The sequence below is a fragment of the Geotrypetes seraphini genome, chromosome 9 (genome assembly GCF_902459505.1).
Source record: "Geotrypetes seraphini chromosome 9, aGeoSer1.1, whole genome shotgun sequence".
NCBI classification, from domain to species: Eukaryota; Metazoa; Chordata; class Amphibia; order Gymnophiona; family Dermophiidae; genus Geotrypetes; species Geotrypetes seraphini.
The window spans coordinates 122,839,794-122,861,192 of record NC_047092.1 but is presented as its reverse complement, the minus strand read 5'-3'; the positions used below and the strand labels follow the sequence as shown (position 1 = coordinate 122,861,192).

At 47.4% G+C, this 21,399-nt stretch overlaps 1 protein-coding gene across 4 annotated transcripts in view; it reads right to left on the bottom strand.

The window, feature by feature from the left end:
- Nucleotides 1-21,399, bottom strand: part of GIGYF2 (GRB10 interacting GYF protein 2) — a 674,098-nt gene that overhangs the window by 604,372 nt on the left and 48,327 nt on the right. The window contains exon 2 of one of the 4 annotated variants that reach the window (XM_033959535.1): nt 9,432-9,573. The exons of the other annotated variants lie outside the window; for them this stretch is intronic. The gene's annotated coding sequence lies outside the window, so the exon portion shown is untranslated. The remainder of the gene's footprint in view (nt 1-9,431; nt 9,574-21,399) is intronic. 4 annotated transcript variants of the gene reach the window in all.

Genomic DNA, 21,399 nt, shown 5'->3' with positions numbered 1-21,399 from the left:
AAACTCCCACCATTACAGAACTGAAAATTAAAAACACCAAATACCCAATACAGCCCAAACTCAAACTCCTAGGAGTAACGATAGACAGATGCTGCACAATGCAGTCCCAAATCAATAAAACATCCCAGAAAGCTTTTTTAATTATGAGAAATCTACATAAAATAAGAAAATTCTTCGACCCAGCACAATTCAGGCTAATTGTCCAATCCCTAGTCTTAGGTCTACTGGACTATTGCAACTCCCTCTATCTACCTTGTCCTGCCAACATGATAAAACAACTTCAGACTATACAAAACACTGCCCTCAGACTGATCTACTCCCTGAGAAAATATGATCATATTACAACTGCCTTCTTAGACTCTCACTGGCTACCTATGCAAGCACGAATTCAATTCAAATTCTACTGTCTATTATCCAAAGCATTAAACGGCTCCGCTCCCCCTATCTAAACAACTGCCTAAACTAGATCCTCACCTCAAGACAAAGAAGAACTCCGAACCCTTTTGCCTTTCCTCCACTCAAGGGCACTCAGCGCAAAAAGATGTTTGATAACCTTCTGGCGACGCAAGCAGCAAAACTTAACCACTCCATCTCCAACCTGTTGACGGCAATGGGCGACTTCAAAACTTTTCAAAAAGAAATCAAAACCCTACTTTTCAAAAAATTTATCCAGATATCTTAACCCAACCCTTCCCCCTCCTCCTAGATAAATTCTCCTCCAAAACCTCCACTTAAATAATCTCTTCCTCCTCAAAACACCAACCAAGTATTCAGATCCCTGAAATGTAACTTAATCTTATTTGTACTCTAACTGTAATCTATTTGTTATATTGCACAGTAACGTACAGTTAATTTAATATCCAATTTGCAAGTTCTTCCAGAATTAATCCAGGTACCTCTCCTCCCTTGTAACAAAAAAAAAACAACCCCAAAACTGTTTTAACTTCACTGGAAATGTCCAGTTAGCTCTTTTGTAATCCGCCTTGAACTGCAAGGTATAGGCGGAATAGAAGTCCCTAATGTAATGTAATGTAATGTAAAAATATAGCGGGGATAGGAAGAGGGGCAGATTAAGTTGATTGAATATACTTTTTGAATAGAAGTGTTTTGATTTCTTTTCGGAAAGCTTTGAGGTCAGATGTTGTGGTCAACAGTTTGGAGATGGAGGGTTCAAGTTTTGCTGCTTGTGTTGCTAGGAGGTTATCATATAGCTTTTTGCGATGAGTGCCTTTGAGTGGTGGGTAGGAGAATGGGGTCTGAGTTCTTCTTTAGGTGATTGTTTAGATAGGAAGGTGCAGTACCGTGAATTACTTTGAAGAGTAGAATGTATAGTTTGAATTGAATTCTAGCTCGGATCGGTAGCCAATGCGAGTCTAGGTAGGCATTGGTGATGTGGTCAAATTTTCTGAGAGAATAGATTAGTCTGAGACCTGTGTTCTGAACGGTCTGTAGTTGTTTGATCATGTTTGTGGGGCATGGTAGGTAAGAGGAAATTGCAGTAATCTACAAGTCCTAGTACAAGGGATTGAACTATGATCCTATATTGTTCTTCGTCAAAAAATTTTCTTATTTTTCTTAGATTGCGCATTGTGAAAAATGCTTGTTGGGTGGTTTTATTGATTTGAGTCTGCATTGTGCAGCATCTGTCTATCAGAACTCCCAGGATTTTGAGTGAGGTCTGTATTGGGTATTTGGTTGCTTTAATTTCCAGATCTGTTGTGGATGGATTTTTGTCCGTTTCTAGCATTAGGAATTTAGTTTTGTCCGAGTTCAGCTTCAGTTTGTGATTAGTCATCCATTTTTCTACTTGCTCCAATATTATTTCCAGGTGTCCTGATGAGGTGAGGTCTTAGGTATCGTAGGGGAGGAGAATGGTTATGTCGTCTGCGTAGCTGAAAGATGTTACGTTTAGGTTGTCTAAGGTGGTACCGAGGGAGGACATGAATAGATTAAATAGGATGGGTGATAGTGGAGACCCCTGTGGCACTCCGCAGGGGTTTGACCATGGGTCTGATTTAGTATCTTTTAGCTTAACTCTATAAGTTCTTGTTTTTTGAGGAATCCTTGGAACCAGTTGTAAACCCCACCAGAGATCCCTATAGCGTCTAGTATCTGGAGTAGTATGGTGTGATCTACTAGATCGAAAGCAGCGGAAAGATCTAGTTGGATAATTAGGATCCTGCGTACTGAGGTATTGTCGGGCTATGTCCAGCAGTGTTGCTAGTAGTGTCTCCGTGCTGTGGTTTGTTCTGAATCCTGATTGAGAGGAATGAAGTAGGTTATGGTCATCTAGGTAGTTGGTGAGGTATTGTGCCATAAGTCCTTCTATCAGTTTGACATACAATGGGATTGAGGCGATGGGTCTACAGTTGGTGGGAGTGTCTATAGGACCTTTTTGATCTTTCAGTAGAGGAGTGATTATAATCTCGCGTAATTCTTGTGGGAATTGACCTTCCTTGAGTGTTGTTTGTATCCATTGCATGAGGCTGGTTTTGAATTTAGGGGAGGCATTTGTAAACAGATATGATGGGCAGTTATTCAGGTCGCATGAGGTATGGCTATGTTTTTTGTAGAGTCAGTTCAGGTCGGACCATTGTAGAGCTGGGAAGGTGGTCCAGGTTCTGTCTGCAGTTATGGCTTCTTCCATTGTGGGGGTTATTAGTATCTTGTCGAGGTTGGTGGACGAGTTGTTGAAGGTAGTTCTAATTGTGGTAATCTTGTGTTTGAAGTGGTCTGCTAGTTGGGAAGCTGTTGGTGGTTTGTTACCTCGAGTGGCTAGGAATGGGTTAGTATCCGTAAGTTTTTTTAATAGGTTGAAGAGTATTTTTGTGTCAGGGGTATTGGTGCCAATTAGTTTAGAGTAGTATGCTTTATGTTTTTCCTTAAGTTTGATGTTATATTGTTTAATTTGGTTTCTCCAAGCAGTTTTGGTTTGATCTTGTTTCTTTTTTCTCCAGGCTCTTTCAAGTTGTCTGCAATGCCTTTTTAGTAGGAGAAGTTCAGAGTTGAACCATTTGTCGGCGGGTCTGCAGGTTCTGTGTTTGGTTTTTTCTGGGGCTAGCTCATTCAAGGTTGTTTCACTTAGGGTACACCAGTGGTTTACAAAATTTGTAGGGTCATTGGAGTCAATTGCAGGGACCACTTTATCCCAGAATGTAGCAGGTTCAATTTTCTGTCTAGATTTGAAGGATGTTTTCTGGGGCTCGGATTTTATGTTATTTTGAGGCCAGTTGATGGTGAAGTATATTTGTAATGGTCTGACCAGAGAGAGGGATGCCAGGTACCATTGGCGATGTGGATATTTGGCGTGTGAGGGTTATGAGACGTGAATGCAGCAATATCAAGTCGGTGGCCTTTTTCTTGCGTGGGTTCAGGATTGAGAATCTGGTAGGACAGGGCATCGAGGTATGTGAGTATACCCTCTACTTGATTGGAAGTGTGGTCCTCGAGGTAGAGATTTATGTTTCCAAAGAGCAAATGATGTGTGGAGGTTAGAGAGTTTTGGAAGATGAATTCTTCGAGTTCAAATTTTGAGGCATTCCATTTTCCTAGCGTGATGTAGCATAACAGGCAATTCAAGGTGCCTTTGAGTGTTTCGTCAGAGAGTTGACAAGCTAGAAGGTCCAAATGAGGGGTTGAGTGTTTGTGTAGGACTTTTAGATTGAGGTTGTTTTTTACTAGAATAGCTAGTCCTTCCCCTCGTTTGTTTTCTCGACAAACCAGCTCTAGTTTGTATCCTTTGGTGCAAAATTCGGTTATGCATGGGTCTGAGTGTGATGTTAGCCAGGTTTCGGCTAAGAAGAGGCAGCTTAGTTGTTCTTTAATCAACCAATCCTTGATTAGATCTGCTTTTGGGCTAATTGATCTTATGTTCATATAAGCACATGCTAACGAGGTATATTTTGTGTTGGAATTAGGGTTGCAATTTGGGTAGAGAACATAAGAACATAAGAAGCGCCATCTCCGGATCAGACCTTCGGTCCATCAAGTCCGGCGATCCGCACACGCGGAGGCCCTGCCAGGTATACACCTGGCTTATTTTATAGCCAACCATATCTTTATATGCCTCTCTCAAGGAGATATGCATCTAGTTTGCTTTTGAAGCCTAGGACTGTCGATTCCGCAATAATCTCCCCTGGGAGAGTATTCCAGATGTCAACCACTCTCTGTGTGAAGCAGAACTTCCTGATATTAGTCCTGAACTTGTCCCCCCTTAGCTTCATTTCATGTCCTCTTGTCCGTGTCAAATTGGACAATGTAAATAATCTTCTCTGCTCTATTTTGTCGATTCCTTTCAGTATTTTGAAGGTCTCGATCATATCCCCACGCAGTCTCCTTTTCTCAAGGAAGAACAATCCCAGTGTTTTAAGTCGATCCTCATATTCCAGTTTCTCCATACCCTTCACTAGTTTAGTTGCTCGTCTCTGCACCCTCTCCAGCAGTTTTATATCCTTCTTTAGGTAGGGAGACCAATGTTGGACGCAGTATTCCAAGTGGGGTCTGACCATTGCCCTATAAAGCGGCATTATAACTTTCTCCGATCTACTCGAGATTCCTTTCTTTATCATGCCCAACATTCTATTTGCCTTATTTGCCGCGGCCGCGCATTGTGCCGACGGCTTCAGGGTCCTATCTATCAGTACACCCAGATCCCTTTCTTGTTCACTTTTTTCCAGAGTTGCACCTGACATTCTGTACTCGTATTCCTTATTTTTACTGCCTAAATGCATTACCTTGCATTTCTCCACGTTGAACTTCATCTGCCATTTCTCCGCCCATTTTTCTAACCGACACAAATCGCTCTGGAGTTCCTCACTGTCCTCCTGCGATCTGATTGCCCGGCAGAGTTTTGTGTCGTCTGCAAACTTGATGATCTCACTGGATGTTCCGTTTTCCAGGTCATTGATATAAATATTAAAAAGGATCGGCCCAAGTACCGAGCCCTGGGGTACACCACTAATCACTTTCTCCCAGTCGGAGAACTTCCCATTAATGCCCACTCTCTGCTTCCTGTTATCCAGCCATTTGCCTATCCATCTTTGTATATCTCCCTCTATGCCATGGCTTTGTAGTTTCCTGAGAAGTCTTTCGTGTGGAACTTTGTCAAATGCTTTCTGGAAGTCCAAGTATATTATGTCCACCGGCTTTCCACTATCAATTTGCTTGTTCACGGTCTCAAAGAATTGGAGTAAATTCGTCAAACACGATTTCCCTTTCCTGAATCCATGTTGACTGGGTTTCATCAAGTCGTGTGTGTCCAAGTGCTGAACTATGCTATCCTTGATCAGTGATTCAATCATCTTGCCGGGGACAGACGTAAGACTCACAGGTCTATAGTTGCCCGGTTCTCCTCTCGATCCTTTTTTGAAAATTGGCGCGACGTTCGCTTTCCTCCAGTCGTCTGGTATCTGACCAGTTCTGATTGACAGGTTTGCAAGTTTTTGCAATAACTCTCCGATTTCAACCTTCAATTCCTTCAAGACTCTCGGGTGAATTTCATCCGGTCCAGGGGATTTGTCACTTTTAAGTTTGTCGATCTGGTAGTATATCTGATCTAAGTTCACTTCAACTGTGGTGAGGCTGTCCTCTATTTCTCCTGTAAACAGTTTCTCCGCTTCAGGTATTGTTGAGGTGTCCTCCTTCGTAAAGACGGACGCAAAGAAGGAATTTAGTTTGTCTGCGATTTGTTTATCTTCCTCGATGTACCCTTTTCTTCCCTTGTCGTCCAGGGGTCCCACTGCCTCTTTTGCAGGTTTTTTCCCTTTCACGTATCTAAAGAAGGGCTTGAAGTTTTTGGCCTCCCGGGCTATTTTTCCCTCATAGTCATGTTTTGCATCCCTCACCGCCTTGTGACATTTCTTCTGTTCATCTTTATGTTTGTTCCAGGCTTCGGTTGTCTTCGTGCATTTCCATTTTTTGAAAGAGTCCTTCTTTTCTTTTATGGCTTCCTTCACCTGTATGGTAAGCCATGCCGGTTCTCCTTTGCCTTTAGTTCTCCGATCTTTGGAAATCCTCGGAATGTAGAGATCTTGTGCTTCTGCAATAGTATTTTTCAATAGGCACCATGCTTGATCTACTGTTTCAAGTTTGTCCACCATCTTCTCGAGTCGTTTTGTTACCATGGCTCTCATGCAATCGTATTTACCCTTTTTAAAGTTTAAGGTGGTGGTTAAGGTTTTGGCATGTTTCCCTTTCCCGATGTCAAGTTTAAAGTTGATTACATTGTGATCACTCGTTCCCAGTGGAACCATGACTTCTACTTCTGTTATCGGTCCGGTGAGACCATTTAGGACCAAGTCCAAGGTGGCATCGCCTCTTGTCGGCTCTTTTACCATTTGCTCCAGGAAGCAATCCCCTAGCACCTCCAGGAACTTGGCCTCCTTGCCGCAGTTGGAGGCTCCTAGTTTCCAGTCTATTCCTGGGAAATTGAAGTCTCCCAATATAACTACATTGCCTGTCTTGCATACTTGTCTGATTTCCTCCATCATTTCTGAGTCAGTGACCTCCGCCTGTCCTGGGGGACGATAGTAAAGGCCAATTTTTGTATCTGCGCCATTGTGACCAGGAATTTTGATCCAGAGGGACTCCAGCTTCTCTTTCCTGTCTGTTGTAATCATTCCAACAGAATCTATTCCTTCCTTAACATATAGGGCAATACCTCCACCTTTCTGCCCTTCTCGATCCCTTCTATATAGTTTGTATCCCTGTAGTACTGTGTCCCATTTGTTTTCTTCATTCCACCATGTTTCTGTTATGCCAATGATATCCATGTTCTCATGTCTTGCTATCGTCTCTAGTTCTCCCATTTTGTTTCCTAGACTTCTAGCATTTGTATACATACATCTAAGTTCCCTTCGTGCTATCTTTTTGGACCGTCTACTCTTGGCTGTCCTTACAGTTTCATTTACGGTATCCTTTACTGCTCCTGTGTTATCTCCCATGTTTGCTGTGTGGTCATCCCCTCCTGTGTCTGAGTTGTCCCTTCCTGCTTGTTCTCCTTTGTTGGCTGTGAGGTCGACCTCTCTTGTGTATGAGTAGTAGTCCTTTGTTCCTACGTCGGGGCATCCTGTTGTCCGTGCCATCGACCGGCGGTCGACTGTCGGCTTTCCCCTGTCCTTCAGTTTAAAGCCTTCTCTATTGCTTTCTTCATGTTGCCTGCCAAAACTCTTGCTCCTTCCTTGTTGAGGTGTAGTCCATCCCTTCTGTAGTACTTGCTTTTTCCCCAGAACGCCGTCCAGTTGGGCACGAAGTCGAAGCCTTCATCTTCGCACCATCGTCTCATCCAGGCGTTGATCACTTGCAATTCCCCTTGTCTCTTTCCATCTGCTCTTGGTACAGGGAGGATTTCAGAGAAGGCCACCTTCACCTCCCTGATCTTCAGTTGTCTTCCGAGTGAGCGGAGCTGGCCCTTCATCTCTTCCCTGTCATACTTCCGCCCGCTCACATCATTTGTTCCCACGTGGATAAGCACAGCGGTGTCCACTCCTCGTGCGCCATCTATGATCCTGGAGATCCTGTTGGTCACATCCTTTACTCTTGCTCCAGGCAGACAGGTGACGACTCTGTCCTCTCTTCCTCCTGCGGTGTGGCTGTCCACGTGTCGTATAATGGAGTCGCCTACGATGATCCCCATCTTCTTTATTCAAGAGTTCCTTGGGGGGCGTAGGTCCACGTCCTTGGTGTAGGGCCAGTCATCTTCCTCCAATGATACTCTTGAAATTGTTTCCTGTTCTTTGGGTGGGGGGACATCTTCCTGTGCTCTCACTATTCCTCCTGGTGTGCGGTTGTCTCCTACCTCGTCTTCGTTTTCTTCTGTGTTTGCATGGGTGTCTTCTCTCCTCACATGGGTTTCCTGAGTACAGTTTTCCAGCCCTGGGATCTCTACGTGGTGCTGATGGGCTTCCTCTATGAATATTTCTAGATCCTTGACCTCGTCGTTTGGGCTGTACTCCACTAGAATCTTCTCCTGTGCTCGGATTCTGTCTTCGAGTTCCATCACTGTTCCCTCCAATAGTCTTACCTGACATTTCAAGCTATCCATCTCCATGCATCGATCGCAAATGTATGCCTGGATCCCCGAAGGGAGGTAGTCATACATATTGCAGTCGATACAGAAGACAGGAAAGCTCATCTTCTGACTTCCTTGGGCTTCCATTTCGTGCTTCACTCGTGGGTTGTCTGAGTGATTTGTTGTGACCTACTGCTGCTCTTTTTCCTACTGATCCTACCTCCCCCTTACCTTCTGACTTCCTGACTGCAGGCTTCCTATTTGAGTGAGTCTGTTTGTGTTACAGTGCCTGTGCCTTTGTGTGCTTGTGTCCCTTGCCTGCTGCTTCCTTGTGTTGCTTGCCTTGTTGTCTCTCTCGTGTGTGCTGTCTCTGCTCTACCTCACCTTGATTGTATGTGCGGGTTGGTTTCTTTTGTGTCTGTCTCTTCCTTATCTTCTGTGCTTGTCGGTTCCTTACCGGTCTGTTCTCCTCTGGTGTTCTTGAGAGTAGCGCTCGTCCCTTGCAAGGCACTTCGCAAAGGCGCTCTCGCTAAGGCGAGCACCTTTACCACGCGCCTTCGCCGCACGCCGAACTGCTGGGCGCCGTTGGCTCCTCCCCTTTTCAAGGGGGAGTCCGGCGCTGCCTCTGACGTGTAGGGGGTGGGCGGAGCGTACTCTCGCCGCTTCCCCGAGTCTTCGGCTCTCCTGCCTCTTGTCAAAGCTTCCCCGACTTCTCCTCTAGCTCTGACCGCCTGTGCACGCTGCTCCTTTCCTTCCTGAACTCGGCACCAGGAAATTTTTTGGTGGTGTTTGTGGTTTTTGAGTAGTAGTCTTGAGCTTTGGTGGAGGTCTTTTTCCCCAGATGGTGGGAATGTGTTCTTGGCTGGTCAATGGGCAGGATGTTAGTGTTCTGGAGGTGTGAAATTTCCTGGATGGATGTGGTTGTCTGTAGGTTGCTGTCAGAATTGGGATAGGTGATATATGCAATCCTGTAGTTTTCCAGTTGGAAGTGAAAAGGGAGAGTAGCAGGAGGGCAAGTATGAGTTTATATGTGCGGTTTGCCATTTTGTTTGTGGAGTGGAAGATTCTTTGTTACTGGTCTCTTTGATTTGTGCTGTGGCAATGGGGTGTTGGAGATTTTGTGAGGTGTTTGCGTGAGTGTCTGTGGCAACGGACTGTGGCTGTGTTTGTGCTCTCTGGAGGGTTCTGAGTATGTCGGAACGTGGTTGCTGGAGCTGTGCTGTGGCTGTATCTATGCTCTCTTGGGTTATCTATTAGAGTCTAAAGTTGATTTCTTGGCCTTCACTTAGTTTTTGTGCTCAGTGTTGACTGTCCCTAGGCTATGGCCTTAGCTCTTGTGCTGGGCGGTTATGTGCCATTTTGAGCAGGTTTTTAAAGTATTTTTCCTGTCTCGGAGGGAAGGAGCGTGTCTCAATACACTCACCTCTCTGGCTCCTGCGATCCGCCGGTGAGGGGGCCTGAGGCAAATGGCTGCGCGCTTTTGCCGCTGTAGTTTTTAAGAGCTATCAGATTTGAAATGTGTATCCTGCCAGAGCTGGTGTTAAACAGCAAGCGTGAACTAGGACCTAAAAGAGAGAGGAAAAGTCTCTTTTATTTATTTTGTTTACATTGGTTCTACATCTGTCCCCTCTTAATTTTTCCGAATGCCCTCTCGTTCTTGTAGTTTTCGAAAGTTTGAAGAATCTGTCCCTCTCCACTTTCTCTATGCCCTTCATGATCTTGTAAGTCTCTATTATGTCCCCTCTAAGTCTCTGCTTCTCAAGGGAAAAGAGCCCCAATTTCTCCAATCTTTCAGCATATGAAAGGTTTCTCTACCTTTTATCAATCGTGTCGCTCTTTTCTGGACCCTCTCGAGTATCGCCATATCCTTCTTAAGGTACGGCAACCAATATTGGATGCAGTACTCCAGGTGCGGGCTTACCATCGCCCGATACAATGGCAGGATAACTTCTTTCATTCTGGTTGTAATACCTTTCTTGATAATACCTAGCATTCTATTCGCCTTCTTAGAGTTCACTGCGCACTGCGCACTGCACTGATGGCTTCATTGTCTTGTCCACTATTACCCCAAAGTCCTTTTCTAGGGTACTTTCACCCATTACCAGCCCTCCCATCATGTAGCTGTACTTCGGGTTACTGTTTCCTACATGCAAGACTTTACATTTCTCTACATTAAACTTCATCTGCCATCTCGTTGCCCACTCTTCTAATTTGTTCAGGTCCCTTTGTAAATCCTCACAGTCCTCTTTAGTCCCACCTCCACTAAATTGTTTGGTGTTGTCTGTGAATTTATTACTTCGCACTTCGTCCCTATTTCTAGATCATTTATAAATACATTGAACAGCAGCGGTCCGAGTACCGACCCCTGCGGAACACCACTCGTGACCCTCCTCCTGTCCGAGTAGTGGCACTTCACTTCTACCCTTTGCTTTCTACCCGCCAACCAATTTTTGATCCATCCATGGTACTTCTCCTTCCACCCCATGGTTCTTCAGTTTCCGTAGTAGGCATTCATGGGGTACCTTGTCGAAGGCTTTTTGGAAATCTAAGTATACGATGTCTATGGGGTCCCCTATGTCCATCTGTTTGTTTATTCCTTCGAAGAAATGCAGTAAGTTCGTTAGGCACGATCTTCCCTTGCAGAAGCCATGTTGACTTGTTTTCATCACTTTATTCCTTTCTAGATGCTCATCGATACTGTCTTTTATCAGCGCTTCCACCATCTTCCCTGAAACCGGTCAAACTTACCGGTCTGTAGTTCCCCGGGTCACCTCTCGATACTTTCTTAAAGATGGGCGTAACATTAGCTATCCTCCAATCCTCCGGGATCATGCCTGTTTTCAGGGATAGATTACAAAACTGCTGTAGTAGTTCCGCTATTTCCTCCTTTAGTTCTTTCAATATCCTAGGGTGGATTCTGTCCGGGCCCGGAGATTTGTCAGTTTTTAATCTATCTATCTGCTTGTGTACGTCTTTAAGGCTTACCTCCATGGATGTTAATTTTTCTTCTTGATCCTTTGAATAATTTTTCACGTTGGAAGCTGAAGATATGACCATCCAAAAAATATTTGAATCTGAAAAACAGTGAAAATTTGCATAAATGCATAAAGTCATATTTTTTGGATGGTCTAGAGCAGACTACCTGACCAAGTCAAAAGCCGTCAAAACAGCAGTCAGGGAGGCTAAATTCCACATGGAGAAGTCTCTAGCAAAGAACATCCAGAAGGGAGATAAATCCTTCTTCAGGTATATCAGTGACAGAAATAAAAACTCAGGCGGGATAGTACGTCTCAGGAATCCACTAGGAGACTATGTGGAAAAGGATTCGGAAAAAGCCCAACTATTAAATGAATACTTCTGCTCAGTATTCACTCGAGAAGCGCCGGGACTTAGCCCTCAGCTAAGAAAAAAGGGTTGGCTCAGTTGACCCGTTTAGAAACTTTGAGTTTACGCCCAGCAGTGTCTATGATGAGCTGTCAAGGCTTAAGGTTAACAAAGCAATGGGGCCTGACACCCAGGGTGCTTAGGGAGCTGAGTGATGTCTTGGCAGAGCCACTGTCCGAGCTCTTCAACCTCTCCCTTAGTACAGGCACCGTCCCGTTAGACTGGAGGACGGCTAACGTCATTCTACTCCACAAGAAAGGCTCAAAGCTGGAGACAGCAAACTACAGACCAGTGAGTCTAACATCGATAGTGAGCAAACTAATGGAAACCCTATTCAAACGCCAATTGGATAAGATCCTGGATGAGGAGAATCTACGGGATCCCCGTCAACATGGATTTACTAAGGGGAGATCATGCCAATCCAACCTGATCAGCTTCTTTGACTGGGTGACGGGGATATGATAGAGATTTACAAGATCATGAATGGAATAGAGAAAGTGGAGAGGGAGATTCCTCAAACTTTCAAAAACTACAAGAACGAGAGGGCATTCGGAAAAATTAAAGAGAGACAGATTCAGAGCCAACGCTAGGAAGTTCTTCTTCACCCAACGGGTGGTAGACACCTGGAATGCGCTTCCATAGGGCGTGATAGGACAGGGTACAGTATTGGAGTTCAAGAAGGGATTGGACAATTTTCTGAAGGAAAAGGGGATAGAGGATTACTATACAGGTCCAGGACCTGATGGGCCGCCGCGTCAGCGGACTGCTGTGCATGATGGACCTCTGGTCTGACCCAGCAGAGGCACTGCTTATGTTCTTATGTTCATTGCCGCCCCTGGTGTTATCTTCTGGCCAGTTTCCTCCACCTCACTGTTGCAGTGTGCACAAAGCCGCGGATGGCGACTCCTCGCGCATCCCACACCTCATCTAGAAGCATTCCCTCTGACGTTGCGATGTCAGAGAGAAGACTTCTGGTTAAGGCGCAGGACGCGCATAGGAGCCTCAGCTGCCACCCACGGTTTTGTGCACACTGCGGCAGTGAGGAGGAGGGAGCCGGCCAGAAGATAACACCAGAGGCAGCCATTAAAATGCTGCATCGCACAGCAGGCCACATAAAACAGCCAGGTGGGCCAGATTTGGACCGCGGGCCTTAAGTTTGACACCTGTGCAATAGACAGTCCTTGCTCAGAAGAGCTAACAATCTAATTTGACAGACAGGACATCTCAGGGTTGGGGAGATACACCTGTTAGTAATAATCGACAATAAACTGCTTTACCACAAACATATTTCGCTCACTGTCAAAAATTGTTTTTTTAAACTACGTTTGATCCGGTCAATTGCCAAATTTCTGACTCCAAACTCTATTAAGATACTAATTCACTCTTTAATCATAGCAAGACTCGACTATTGTAATGCACTTTTCCTTAACATCACACAGAAAGAAAAAAGGCGACTTCAGCTGATACAAAACACTGCTATTAAACTAATATATAACGCCAGGAAATACGACCATGTTTCACCATTACTAATAGACACCCACTGGCTTCCAATTGGTCATAGAATCACCTTCAAAATAATGCTACTTATCTTTAATACTTTAGCCTTTAACGAACCGCAATTTATATCCAAACTATTAATACCTTACAATTCTCAACGCTCACTCCGCTCAACCGGCCATAATCTTCTTACAGTCCCCTCTTTAAAAATTATTGGAACAAGAAGATCTGACTTATTCTCCGTGATGGGACCACAATGGTGGAATGCCCTACCGCAATATATTAGAAATGAAAAAGACGTCATAATTTTTAAAAAACTTTTAAAATCTCATCTATTCAAAGATGCTTTTAACATTTAATTCTCAGTGAGATTTTAATCATGCTGTGGTTTAATTACTCCTACCCTATTGTTTTTTTCCACTTTCCACCATAAATTGAAAATTGTAATTTTTATTCCTTCCCTCCCGATTCATGTCTGTTTTATATGAAATTGTATTGTTAAATTCTTTGTTTCTTTTTACTATATTATATTTTGACTATGTACATCGCTTAGTAATTCAAATAAGCGATTTATCAAATTTATTAATAAACTTGGAAACTATACAAATCATTAGAATACCATGTTCTCCCCCAAAGTTTTGTCTGCTAGGAGACACGAAGTAGCTGGGTGGTCAGTAAAATCAGACAGGTAGCATATCCATTTAAAAGGTCCCGAGGAGAATACAGGAATAATTAGAAAAAGGCATAATTGTTTTTGCAATGAGATGCTTCAGGATTCAGACACCCAAACGCCATGAACAAAAAACCTGCTCAGATGGGTGACCAATGCATGGAATAAGTGTCAAACTTCTCAGATTAGCCCTGTTTTCAAATTTTCACTGCAGGTTAGAAGCGTTTATAGGAAAATGGCAAATATACTAATTAGATCTCAACTCTGCCCATCTCCAGGACAAGACACCTCTTCTGGATCCCAGGCTCATTGTTATTCTCAAGTAATATTGTACCACGCATTTCATAAGGTCCATCCACCATCCAGAGTTAAAACAGCCCTTTCTCCTCAAAGCCTAATATAGCTGCATGAACATTTTTTTCCAGTTCTAATATTTAAAAATGGGGCTACTTACAGGTCATGTGAAAAAATTAGGACACCCCATGAAATATTCAGTTCTTTCTTAAGAAATGTTCACATATCGATGTCAAATCTTTATTTTTTTTTTATCACTGGAAAAGAAAGTGATGTAATTGCAGATAAACAACAAATATTTTCCTTGATTTACTCATGAAACAAGATATATCCACAAAAATGTGTATTCTGAGGAATAAATTAGGATACCCTACACCCTAATAGCTAGTGTTACCCCCTTTGGCTGAAATAACTGCATTGAGATGCTTCTTGTAGCCATCTACCAGCCTGAGGAAAGTCTGACCCATTCCTCAATGCAGAATTCTTTCAGCTTTGAGATGTTTGAGGGGTTTCTTGCTTGTACAGCTCGTTTCAAATCACCCCACAGATTCTTGATGGGATTAAGATTAGGGCTTTGACTTGGTCACTCCAGGACTCTCCATTTCTTAGTTTTCAGCCAGTCCTTGGTGGATTTACTGGTATGTTTTGGGTCACTGTTATGTTGCAGGGTCCAGTTCAGCTTCAGCTTTAGCTTTAATTTTCTTACAGATAGTCTCACATGTTCCTCAAGCACCCTCTGATACATGGTAGAATTCATGGTGGATTCCTTGATGGTGAGCTTAACAGGTTCTGCAGCATTCCCAAACCATGACATTTCCACCTCCATGCATCACAGTTGGTATGAGGTTCTTTTCCTGGAATTCTGTATTTGGTGTACGTCAAACATGTCATCTTTTCTCGTGTTCAAATAATTCAATTTTAGCCTCATCTGTCCATAAAACACTATTCCAGAAATCCTGGTGTTTGTCTATATTTTTTCTGGCAAACTTCAGTCTGGCCTTGATGTTTCTCTTAAAGAGCAAAGGTTTCCTCCTTGCACACCTCTATTGCAAGTTAAATTTGTGCAGTCTCTTTCTTATTGTAGAGGCATGCACTTTCACAAGAGCCTGCTGTAGGTCCCATGATGACATTTTAGGATTTTTGGAGACTTCTTTTAGCATCATGCTTGCTTGGACAGCCAGACCTGGGCATGTTGGCAGTTGTTTGGAAAGTCCTCCACTTCAACACTATTTTACGGACCGTGGCATGGCTAATGTCAAATTCTTTCAAGATCTTTTTAAATCCCTTACCAGACTTATAAGCTGTTACAATCTTCTTTCTGAAGGCTTCGGACAGCTCTTTTGATCTCACCGCAGCAGTCATGAGCACACCAAACTAAATGTCTGAGGTTTAAGTAGAGCAAACTTCCTTCAACATGCTGAATACCAATGTTCTAATCATGCACACCTGATGCGATACACCTGTGTGGAACTGAGCAGTCATTCAGAAGTGGCACCCCCCCCCCCACACACAGCGCACTTGTGTGTCACTGGCCCCGACGTGCCGGTAATTAGCAGGCAACAGCCCTGCGAAGCACTAGCGACTGGCCCAATTAGGGAAGTATCCGGGCCCAGGCATTAGCGCGTTTGTGCGCCGAAGGCCCCGACAAGCAGCAGGCAGCCATCCACCGACCTCCAACATTTAAAGGTACCGCCGGGGGGGAGGGGCGGCTTGAATGGAATTTAACGGTGCTGGGAGGCTGGGATTGAACTTAACAGTGCTGGGGGGTATGCGGGTGCTGGGTCAGAATAGCACAGTTACTTACCGTAACAGGTGTTATCCAGGGACAGCAGGCATATATTCTCACACATGGGTGACGTCATCTACGGAGCCCCAGCGCGGACAGCTTTTCAAGCAAACTTGCTAGAAGTTTCAAGTTTGCACACTGCACCACGCATGTGCTAGCCTTCTCGCCACTAGAGGGCGCATCTCCACCTCGTGGTCCTCAGTTCCATATTCAGCAAAGAAAAGCCATCCCCGGGGAGGTGGGCGGGTTGTGAGAATATATGCCTGCTGTCCCTGGATAACACCTGTTACGGTAAGTAACTGTGCTTTATCCCAGGACAAGCAGGCATGATATTCTCACACATGGGTGACCTCCGAGCAACCAGAAAAAGGGTAGGAGGGAGGATGGCAATTTAGGAAAACAGGTTACGTAACACCGACTGGCCAAACCGGCCGTCACTCCTGGACAAAGAGTCCAGACAGTAGTGGGAGGTGAACGTGTGAACCGAAGACCAGGTGGCAGCTTTACATATGTCCTCCATAGGAGTAGAACGGAGGAAAGCAACCGAAGCTGCCATCGCCCGGACCTTGTGCCCCGTAACTCGACCCGAGAGCGGGAGACCAGCCCGAGCGTAGCAAAAAGAGATACAAGCAGCTAACCAATTGGATAAGGTACGCTTGGAAACCGGATGTCCTACCCGATTAGGATCAAAGGACAAAAACAATTGAGGAACCTTCCGATGAGACTTAGTACGTTGGAGATAAAAAGCCAACGCCCTCTTACAGTCAAGCGTGTGAAGCGCCGTTTCACCAGGATGAGAATGGGGCTTCGGAAAAAATACCGGAAGAACAATGGACTGATTTAGGTGGAAATCAAACACGACCTTAGGCAAAAATTTGGGATGGGTGCGAAGAACCACCTTGTCATGATGAAACACGGTGAAAGGAGGGTCCGCAACCAAAGCCTGTAGCTCACTAATCCGACGAGCGGACGTGAGCGCAATCAAAAAGACTACTTTCCAAGTAAGAAACTTAAGAAGAGCTTTATCGATCGGCTCAAAAGGTGGTTTCATCAGTTGAGCCAAGACCACATTAAGATCCCATACTACAGGAGGAGGCTTGAGAGGAGGATGAACATTCACAAGACCCCTCATGAAACGAGAAACTAGAGGATGCAGAGAGAGGGAACGACCCTCAAGATGTTGATGGAATGCAGCAATGGCACTAAGATGCACTCGAATGGAAGTCGTCTTCAGACCAGAATTCGACAGATGCAACAGATATTCCAGCACCGAAGACACAGGAACTGAACCCGGGTCAAGGTGGTTCGCGGAGCACCAGGATGAAAATCTGGTCCACTTCTGGGAATAACAAAGTCTAGTCGAGACCTTGCGAGAGGCCTCCAAAATTTCCCATACTGACTGAGAAACAGGAATCGAAGTCAAGGGGAAAGGAACCAAGCCGTCAGATGTAACGACTGAAGATTGGGATGTAACAGCGAACCCCGACTCTGAGACAGCAGAGAGGGAAAGACAGGCAGAAGCAGAGGCTCCCTGACACTGAGTTGAAGAAGCAGGGAGAACCAGTGTTGTCTTGGCCAACGAGGGGCAATGAGAATCATAGTCGCTTTGGTCGATTTTAGATGCACCAGCGTTCTCAAAATCATAGGAAAAGGAGGGAACGCATACAGGAACCTCCCCTCCCAGTCGAGAAGGAAAGCATCGGCCTCGAGACGGTCCCGGGAGTATATCCGAGAACAGTAGAGGGGTAGTTTGTGAGTCTCGGGAGAAGCAAACAGATCCACCTGAGGAGTCCCCCAGCGGTCGAAGACTTCGCGCAGAACCCGGGAGTTCAGCGACCACTCGTGCGGCTGGAGAAGACAACTGAGTTTGTCTGCCAGAGAATTCAGCTCCCCCTGAATGTAAACTGCCCGCAAGAAGATGTTCTGAGAGACGGCCCACGTCCAAAGTCGTAGGGCTTCCTGACATAGAGGCCAAGAGCCCGTCCCCCCCTGCTTGTTGACGTAATACATGGCCACCTGGTTGTCTGTCCGAACAAGAACCACTTGGTCGTGCAGGAGGTGACCGAAGGCCCGAGCAGCCAGAAAAATGGCACGAAGCTCCAACACGTTGATGTGACACCGACGATCCGTGGCCGACCATAGGCCTTGCGTTCGTAAACCGTCGAGATGAGCCCCCCACGCATACTCCGAAGAGTCCGTGGTCAGGACCTTGGAATGCTGAGGGACGCGAAAGAGCAAACCCCCGGACAGATTGGTAGAGTTGGTCCACCAACGGAGCGAGCGTCTGAAAGACGGAGTCACAGTCAAACGTCGAGATACTGGGTCGCGGTCCTGACGCCATTGCGAGGCCAAGGTCCACTGAGGAATCCTCAGATGCAACCGAGCAAATGGGGTCACTTGGACCGTCGATGCCATGTGCCCCAAAAGCACCATCATACGTTGAGCCGACACCACCTGCAGTTGCGAAACCTGCCGGCCCAAGCGAAGCAGGGCCTCCAGCCGTGGAGAAGGGAGAAATGCACGGAGGAGAACCGTGTCCAGCACGGCCCCTATAAACTGGAGGGATTGAGTCGGCTGCAAGTGAGACTTTGGAAAGTTCACCTCGAACCCTAGACCCTGAAGAAGCGTGATAGTCTGATGGGTCGCTGAAATAACTCCTTCCCTTGTCGAGGCCTTGATCAGCCAATCGTCCAGATAGGGAAAGACCTGTAACCCCCGGGAACGCAGAGCAGCCGCGACCACCACCATGCATTTCGTGAATACCTAAGGGGACGAAGCCAGGCCGAAGGGTAGTACACGGTATTGTAGGTGCAAGTCCCCGACTTGAAATCTTAAAAACTTTCGAAAGTCGGGATGCACCGGAACATGGGTGTATGCTTCCTTCAAATCGAGGGAGCACATCCAGTCCCCCTTGTCCAACAGAGGATAAAGAATCGGAAGCGATAACATACGGAACTTCTCCCTGACCAGGAACTTGTTGAGCTTCCGGAGGTCCAAAATGGGGCGCAAGTCCCCGGTCTTCTTCGGGACCAAAAAGTAACGGGAATAAAATCCCCGGCCTCGCTGATCGAGAGGCACCCTTTCGACCGCCCGAAGGCTCAACAAGGCCCTGGCTTCCTCTCGGAGAAGGGTCAACTGGCTTCGATTGGACGGGCACGCCCCGGGGGGCATGTCTGTAGGCTGTCTGGAGAAGTTTAACGAATAGCCCTCTGAGACGGTCCGGAGCACCCATGCGTCTGACGTAATCCCAGACCAAGCCCCGGCAAAAGCCGTGAGCCGACCCCCGATGGGGAGGGGGTTGAGCGACCTCGCGGCGGGGGCCAGCCCCCGGCCGCTCATCCCGTCAAAAAGACGGCGCCGGCTTGGATGCTCCCTGCGTAGCGGCTTTGGCGGGCCCCCCTCTACCCTGTTGGGTAGGGCGACGGGGTGGAGGCCTCGAAAAGGCCGGTGTAGATTTTTGAGGATACCTCCTAGGCGGCTGTTTAAAAGGCCTCTGAGCCGGCGGCTTAGGCTTTGGACGAACCAGAGACGCCAGAGAGCGTTCTTGCTCCGAAAGCTTCTTGGTAGCCGCATCCAGGGAGTCGTCAAATAACTCCGACCCGACGCAGGGTAGATTGGCCAATCGCTCCTGCAGGTTGGGGTCCATCTCTAGGGTCCGTAGCCACGCCAGCCGGCGCATGGCTACCGCACAAGCCGAGACCCTCGAGGCAAGCTCAAAGGCGTCATAGACCGCGTGAAACAGATAAAATCTGAGCTGGGATAGGTTTGAAACGAAAGTGGCAAATTTATCCCTGTGAGACTCCGGGATCACCCCCTGAAAATCCGGCAGATCCTTGACCATGGACCTGAGGTAGGAAGAGTAGGCGAAAGCATAGTTGAGGACCCTTGTGGCCATCTGGGAATTCGCGTACAGGCGACGGCCGAATTTATCCAGGGTCCGACCCTCTCTCCCCGGGGGGACAGCAGCCGAGACTCTAGCAGGCTGCGAGCGCTTAAGAGCCGACTCCACCAAGAGCGACTGATGGGAGAGTTGCCCTTTGTCAAACTCCTTAGGTGGAAGAGTCCGGTATTTCGATTCCATCTTGGTGGGTACTACCGCGACTGTAAGAGGGGTCTCAAGGTTCCGCAGCAAGGTTTGAAGGAGGACCTTGTTAAGCGGGAGGCGGGGGGATTCCCGCTGAGGGGCAGGAGAATCCTGTTCCTCCAAAAATTCTTTGGTATAGTGAGACCCCGCCGACAGGTCCACCCCCAAGGCCTTCGCCATGTCATGGACAAACTTTGAAAAAGAAGATGTCCGTGCAGGCGGGGAGGGCGACCGAGACTTCTCAACCGAGCCGAAAGGAGAGGCCTGGCGAGAATACCCGACCTGTCCCCCGGACCCCGAACCCCAAGAGGCACGATCCCGTGACCTCGAGGGAGTCGGGGACACCGTCCGCCGAAGAGACCCCCGTGGGGAACCCCCCGGGGTACGGGGTATGGAGGCCCGTCCCTTCCGCCTCGGTGAGGAGGCACGGGAACTCTCCCTGATCGGGGACCGTAGAAGGTCTGGGTTGTCGAGGCGGAGTTCCTCGACACGCAAAGCCCCGGTCTCGGGCGGGGTCGAGCGACAACTCCGCAGAGACGAGGTTCGAGCCCGCTTAGCCTTTTTAAGGCAGTGCTTCGGCCGAGGCTTGTGCGAGGGCGAGGAACCCCGGGAAGACCTCGGGGACGAGGACGAGGAGATCCGGCGTACCCGGCGCTGCTTGTCCCGGGACCGCACACTGACCTCGGGCTGTCTCACCGGGGTCGGATCCGAGGGGAGCATCGAGGCCGAGGCCGAGGGAGCTTCGGCCGCTGAAAGGCCGGTGCCCGAGGCCGAGGTCGCCAACTGCAGGGCCCCCGAGACCGAAGGCGAGGCCGAAGCCTGCTGCAAGGTCTCAATGGCCCCGGAAAGCTCCGAGGAGATTAAAGCACGAAGCAACTCCTGGAACGCCGGGATAGTGAGACCCGGAGGCAACACCTGGGGGCGCTCCGCAGAGGGCGACCTCGGTTTCGAGTATTCCCTCGGGGCTAACCCCTTCGACACCTTGGGCTGGGTCGAGGTCGACGGTCCCGCCGACGAAGAGCCCGAGGATGGCTTCCTGTTAGATGAAACTGAGGAAGGAAGTGGAGACTTACCCGGGGCTTGCTTCTGAGAGGCAACCGGCTTCGCGGGAGCCGAGGGTTCCGATGTCGAGGCCGAGGTCGAGGCCGGGGCCGAAGCCGAGGCCGAGCTCGAGGCCTTCCCCGTCGGGGCATCGACGGTAAAAAGATCAGCCATGCGGGCCTTGCGACGAGTAAGGGCCCGTTTCTGGAAGGTGGCACACTTCGGGCACGATGCTGTAGGGTGATGGGGCCCCAAACACCGTATACAGCACCTGTGAGGGTCAGTGATGGACAAAAGCCTATCACACTTGCCACACTTTTTAAAACCCGTTACGGGCCGGGACATGGGCCCAAAACAAGGCCGGGAACAAGCGAGGTTCCTCGGCCACGGCTACCGGGAGCCCCCGGAGCGAAAACGAAAATCGAACTTTTTTTTTTTTTTTTTTTTTGAGAGATCAAGAAAACAAAGAAAGAAAAGAAACGTAGCGCAGCGACCGCGCCAAAAATCCGAACACAGCCGCGGCGACAGAAGGCAATAATTAGCACAAATTTATCCACAGGGCTTCTGGCTCCGCGGATGAAAATGAACTGAGGACCACGAGGTGGAGATGCGCCCTCTAGTGGCGAGAAGGCTAG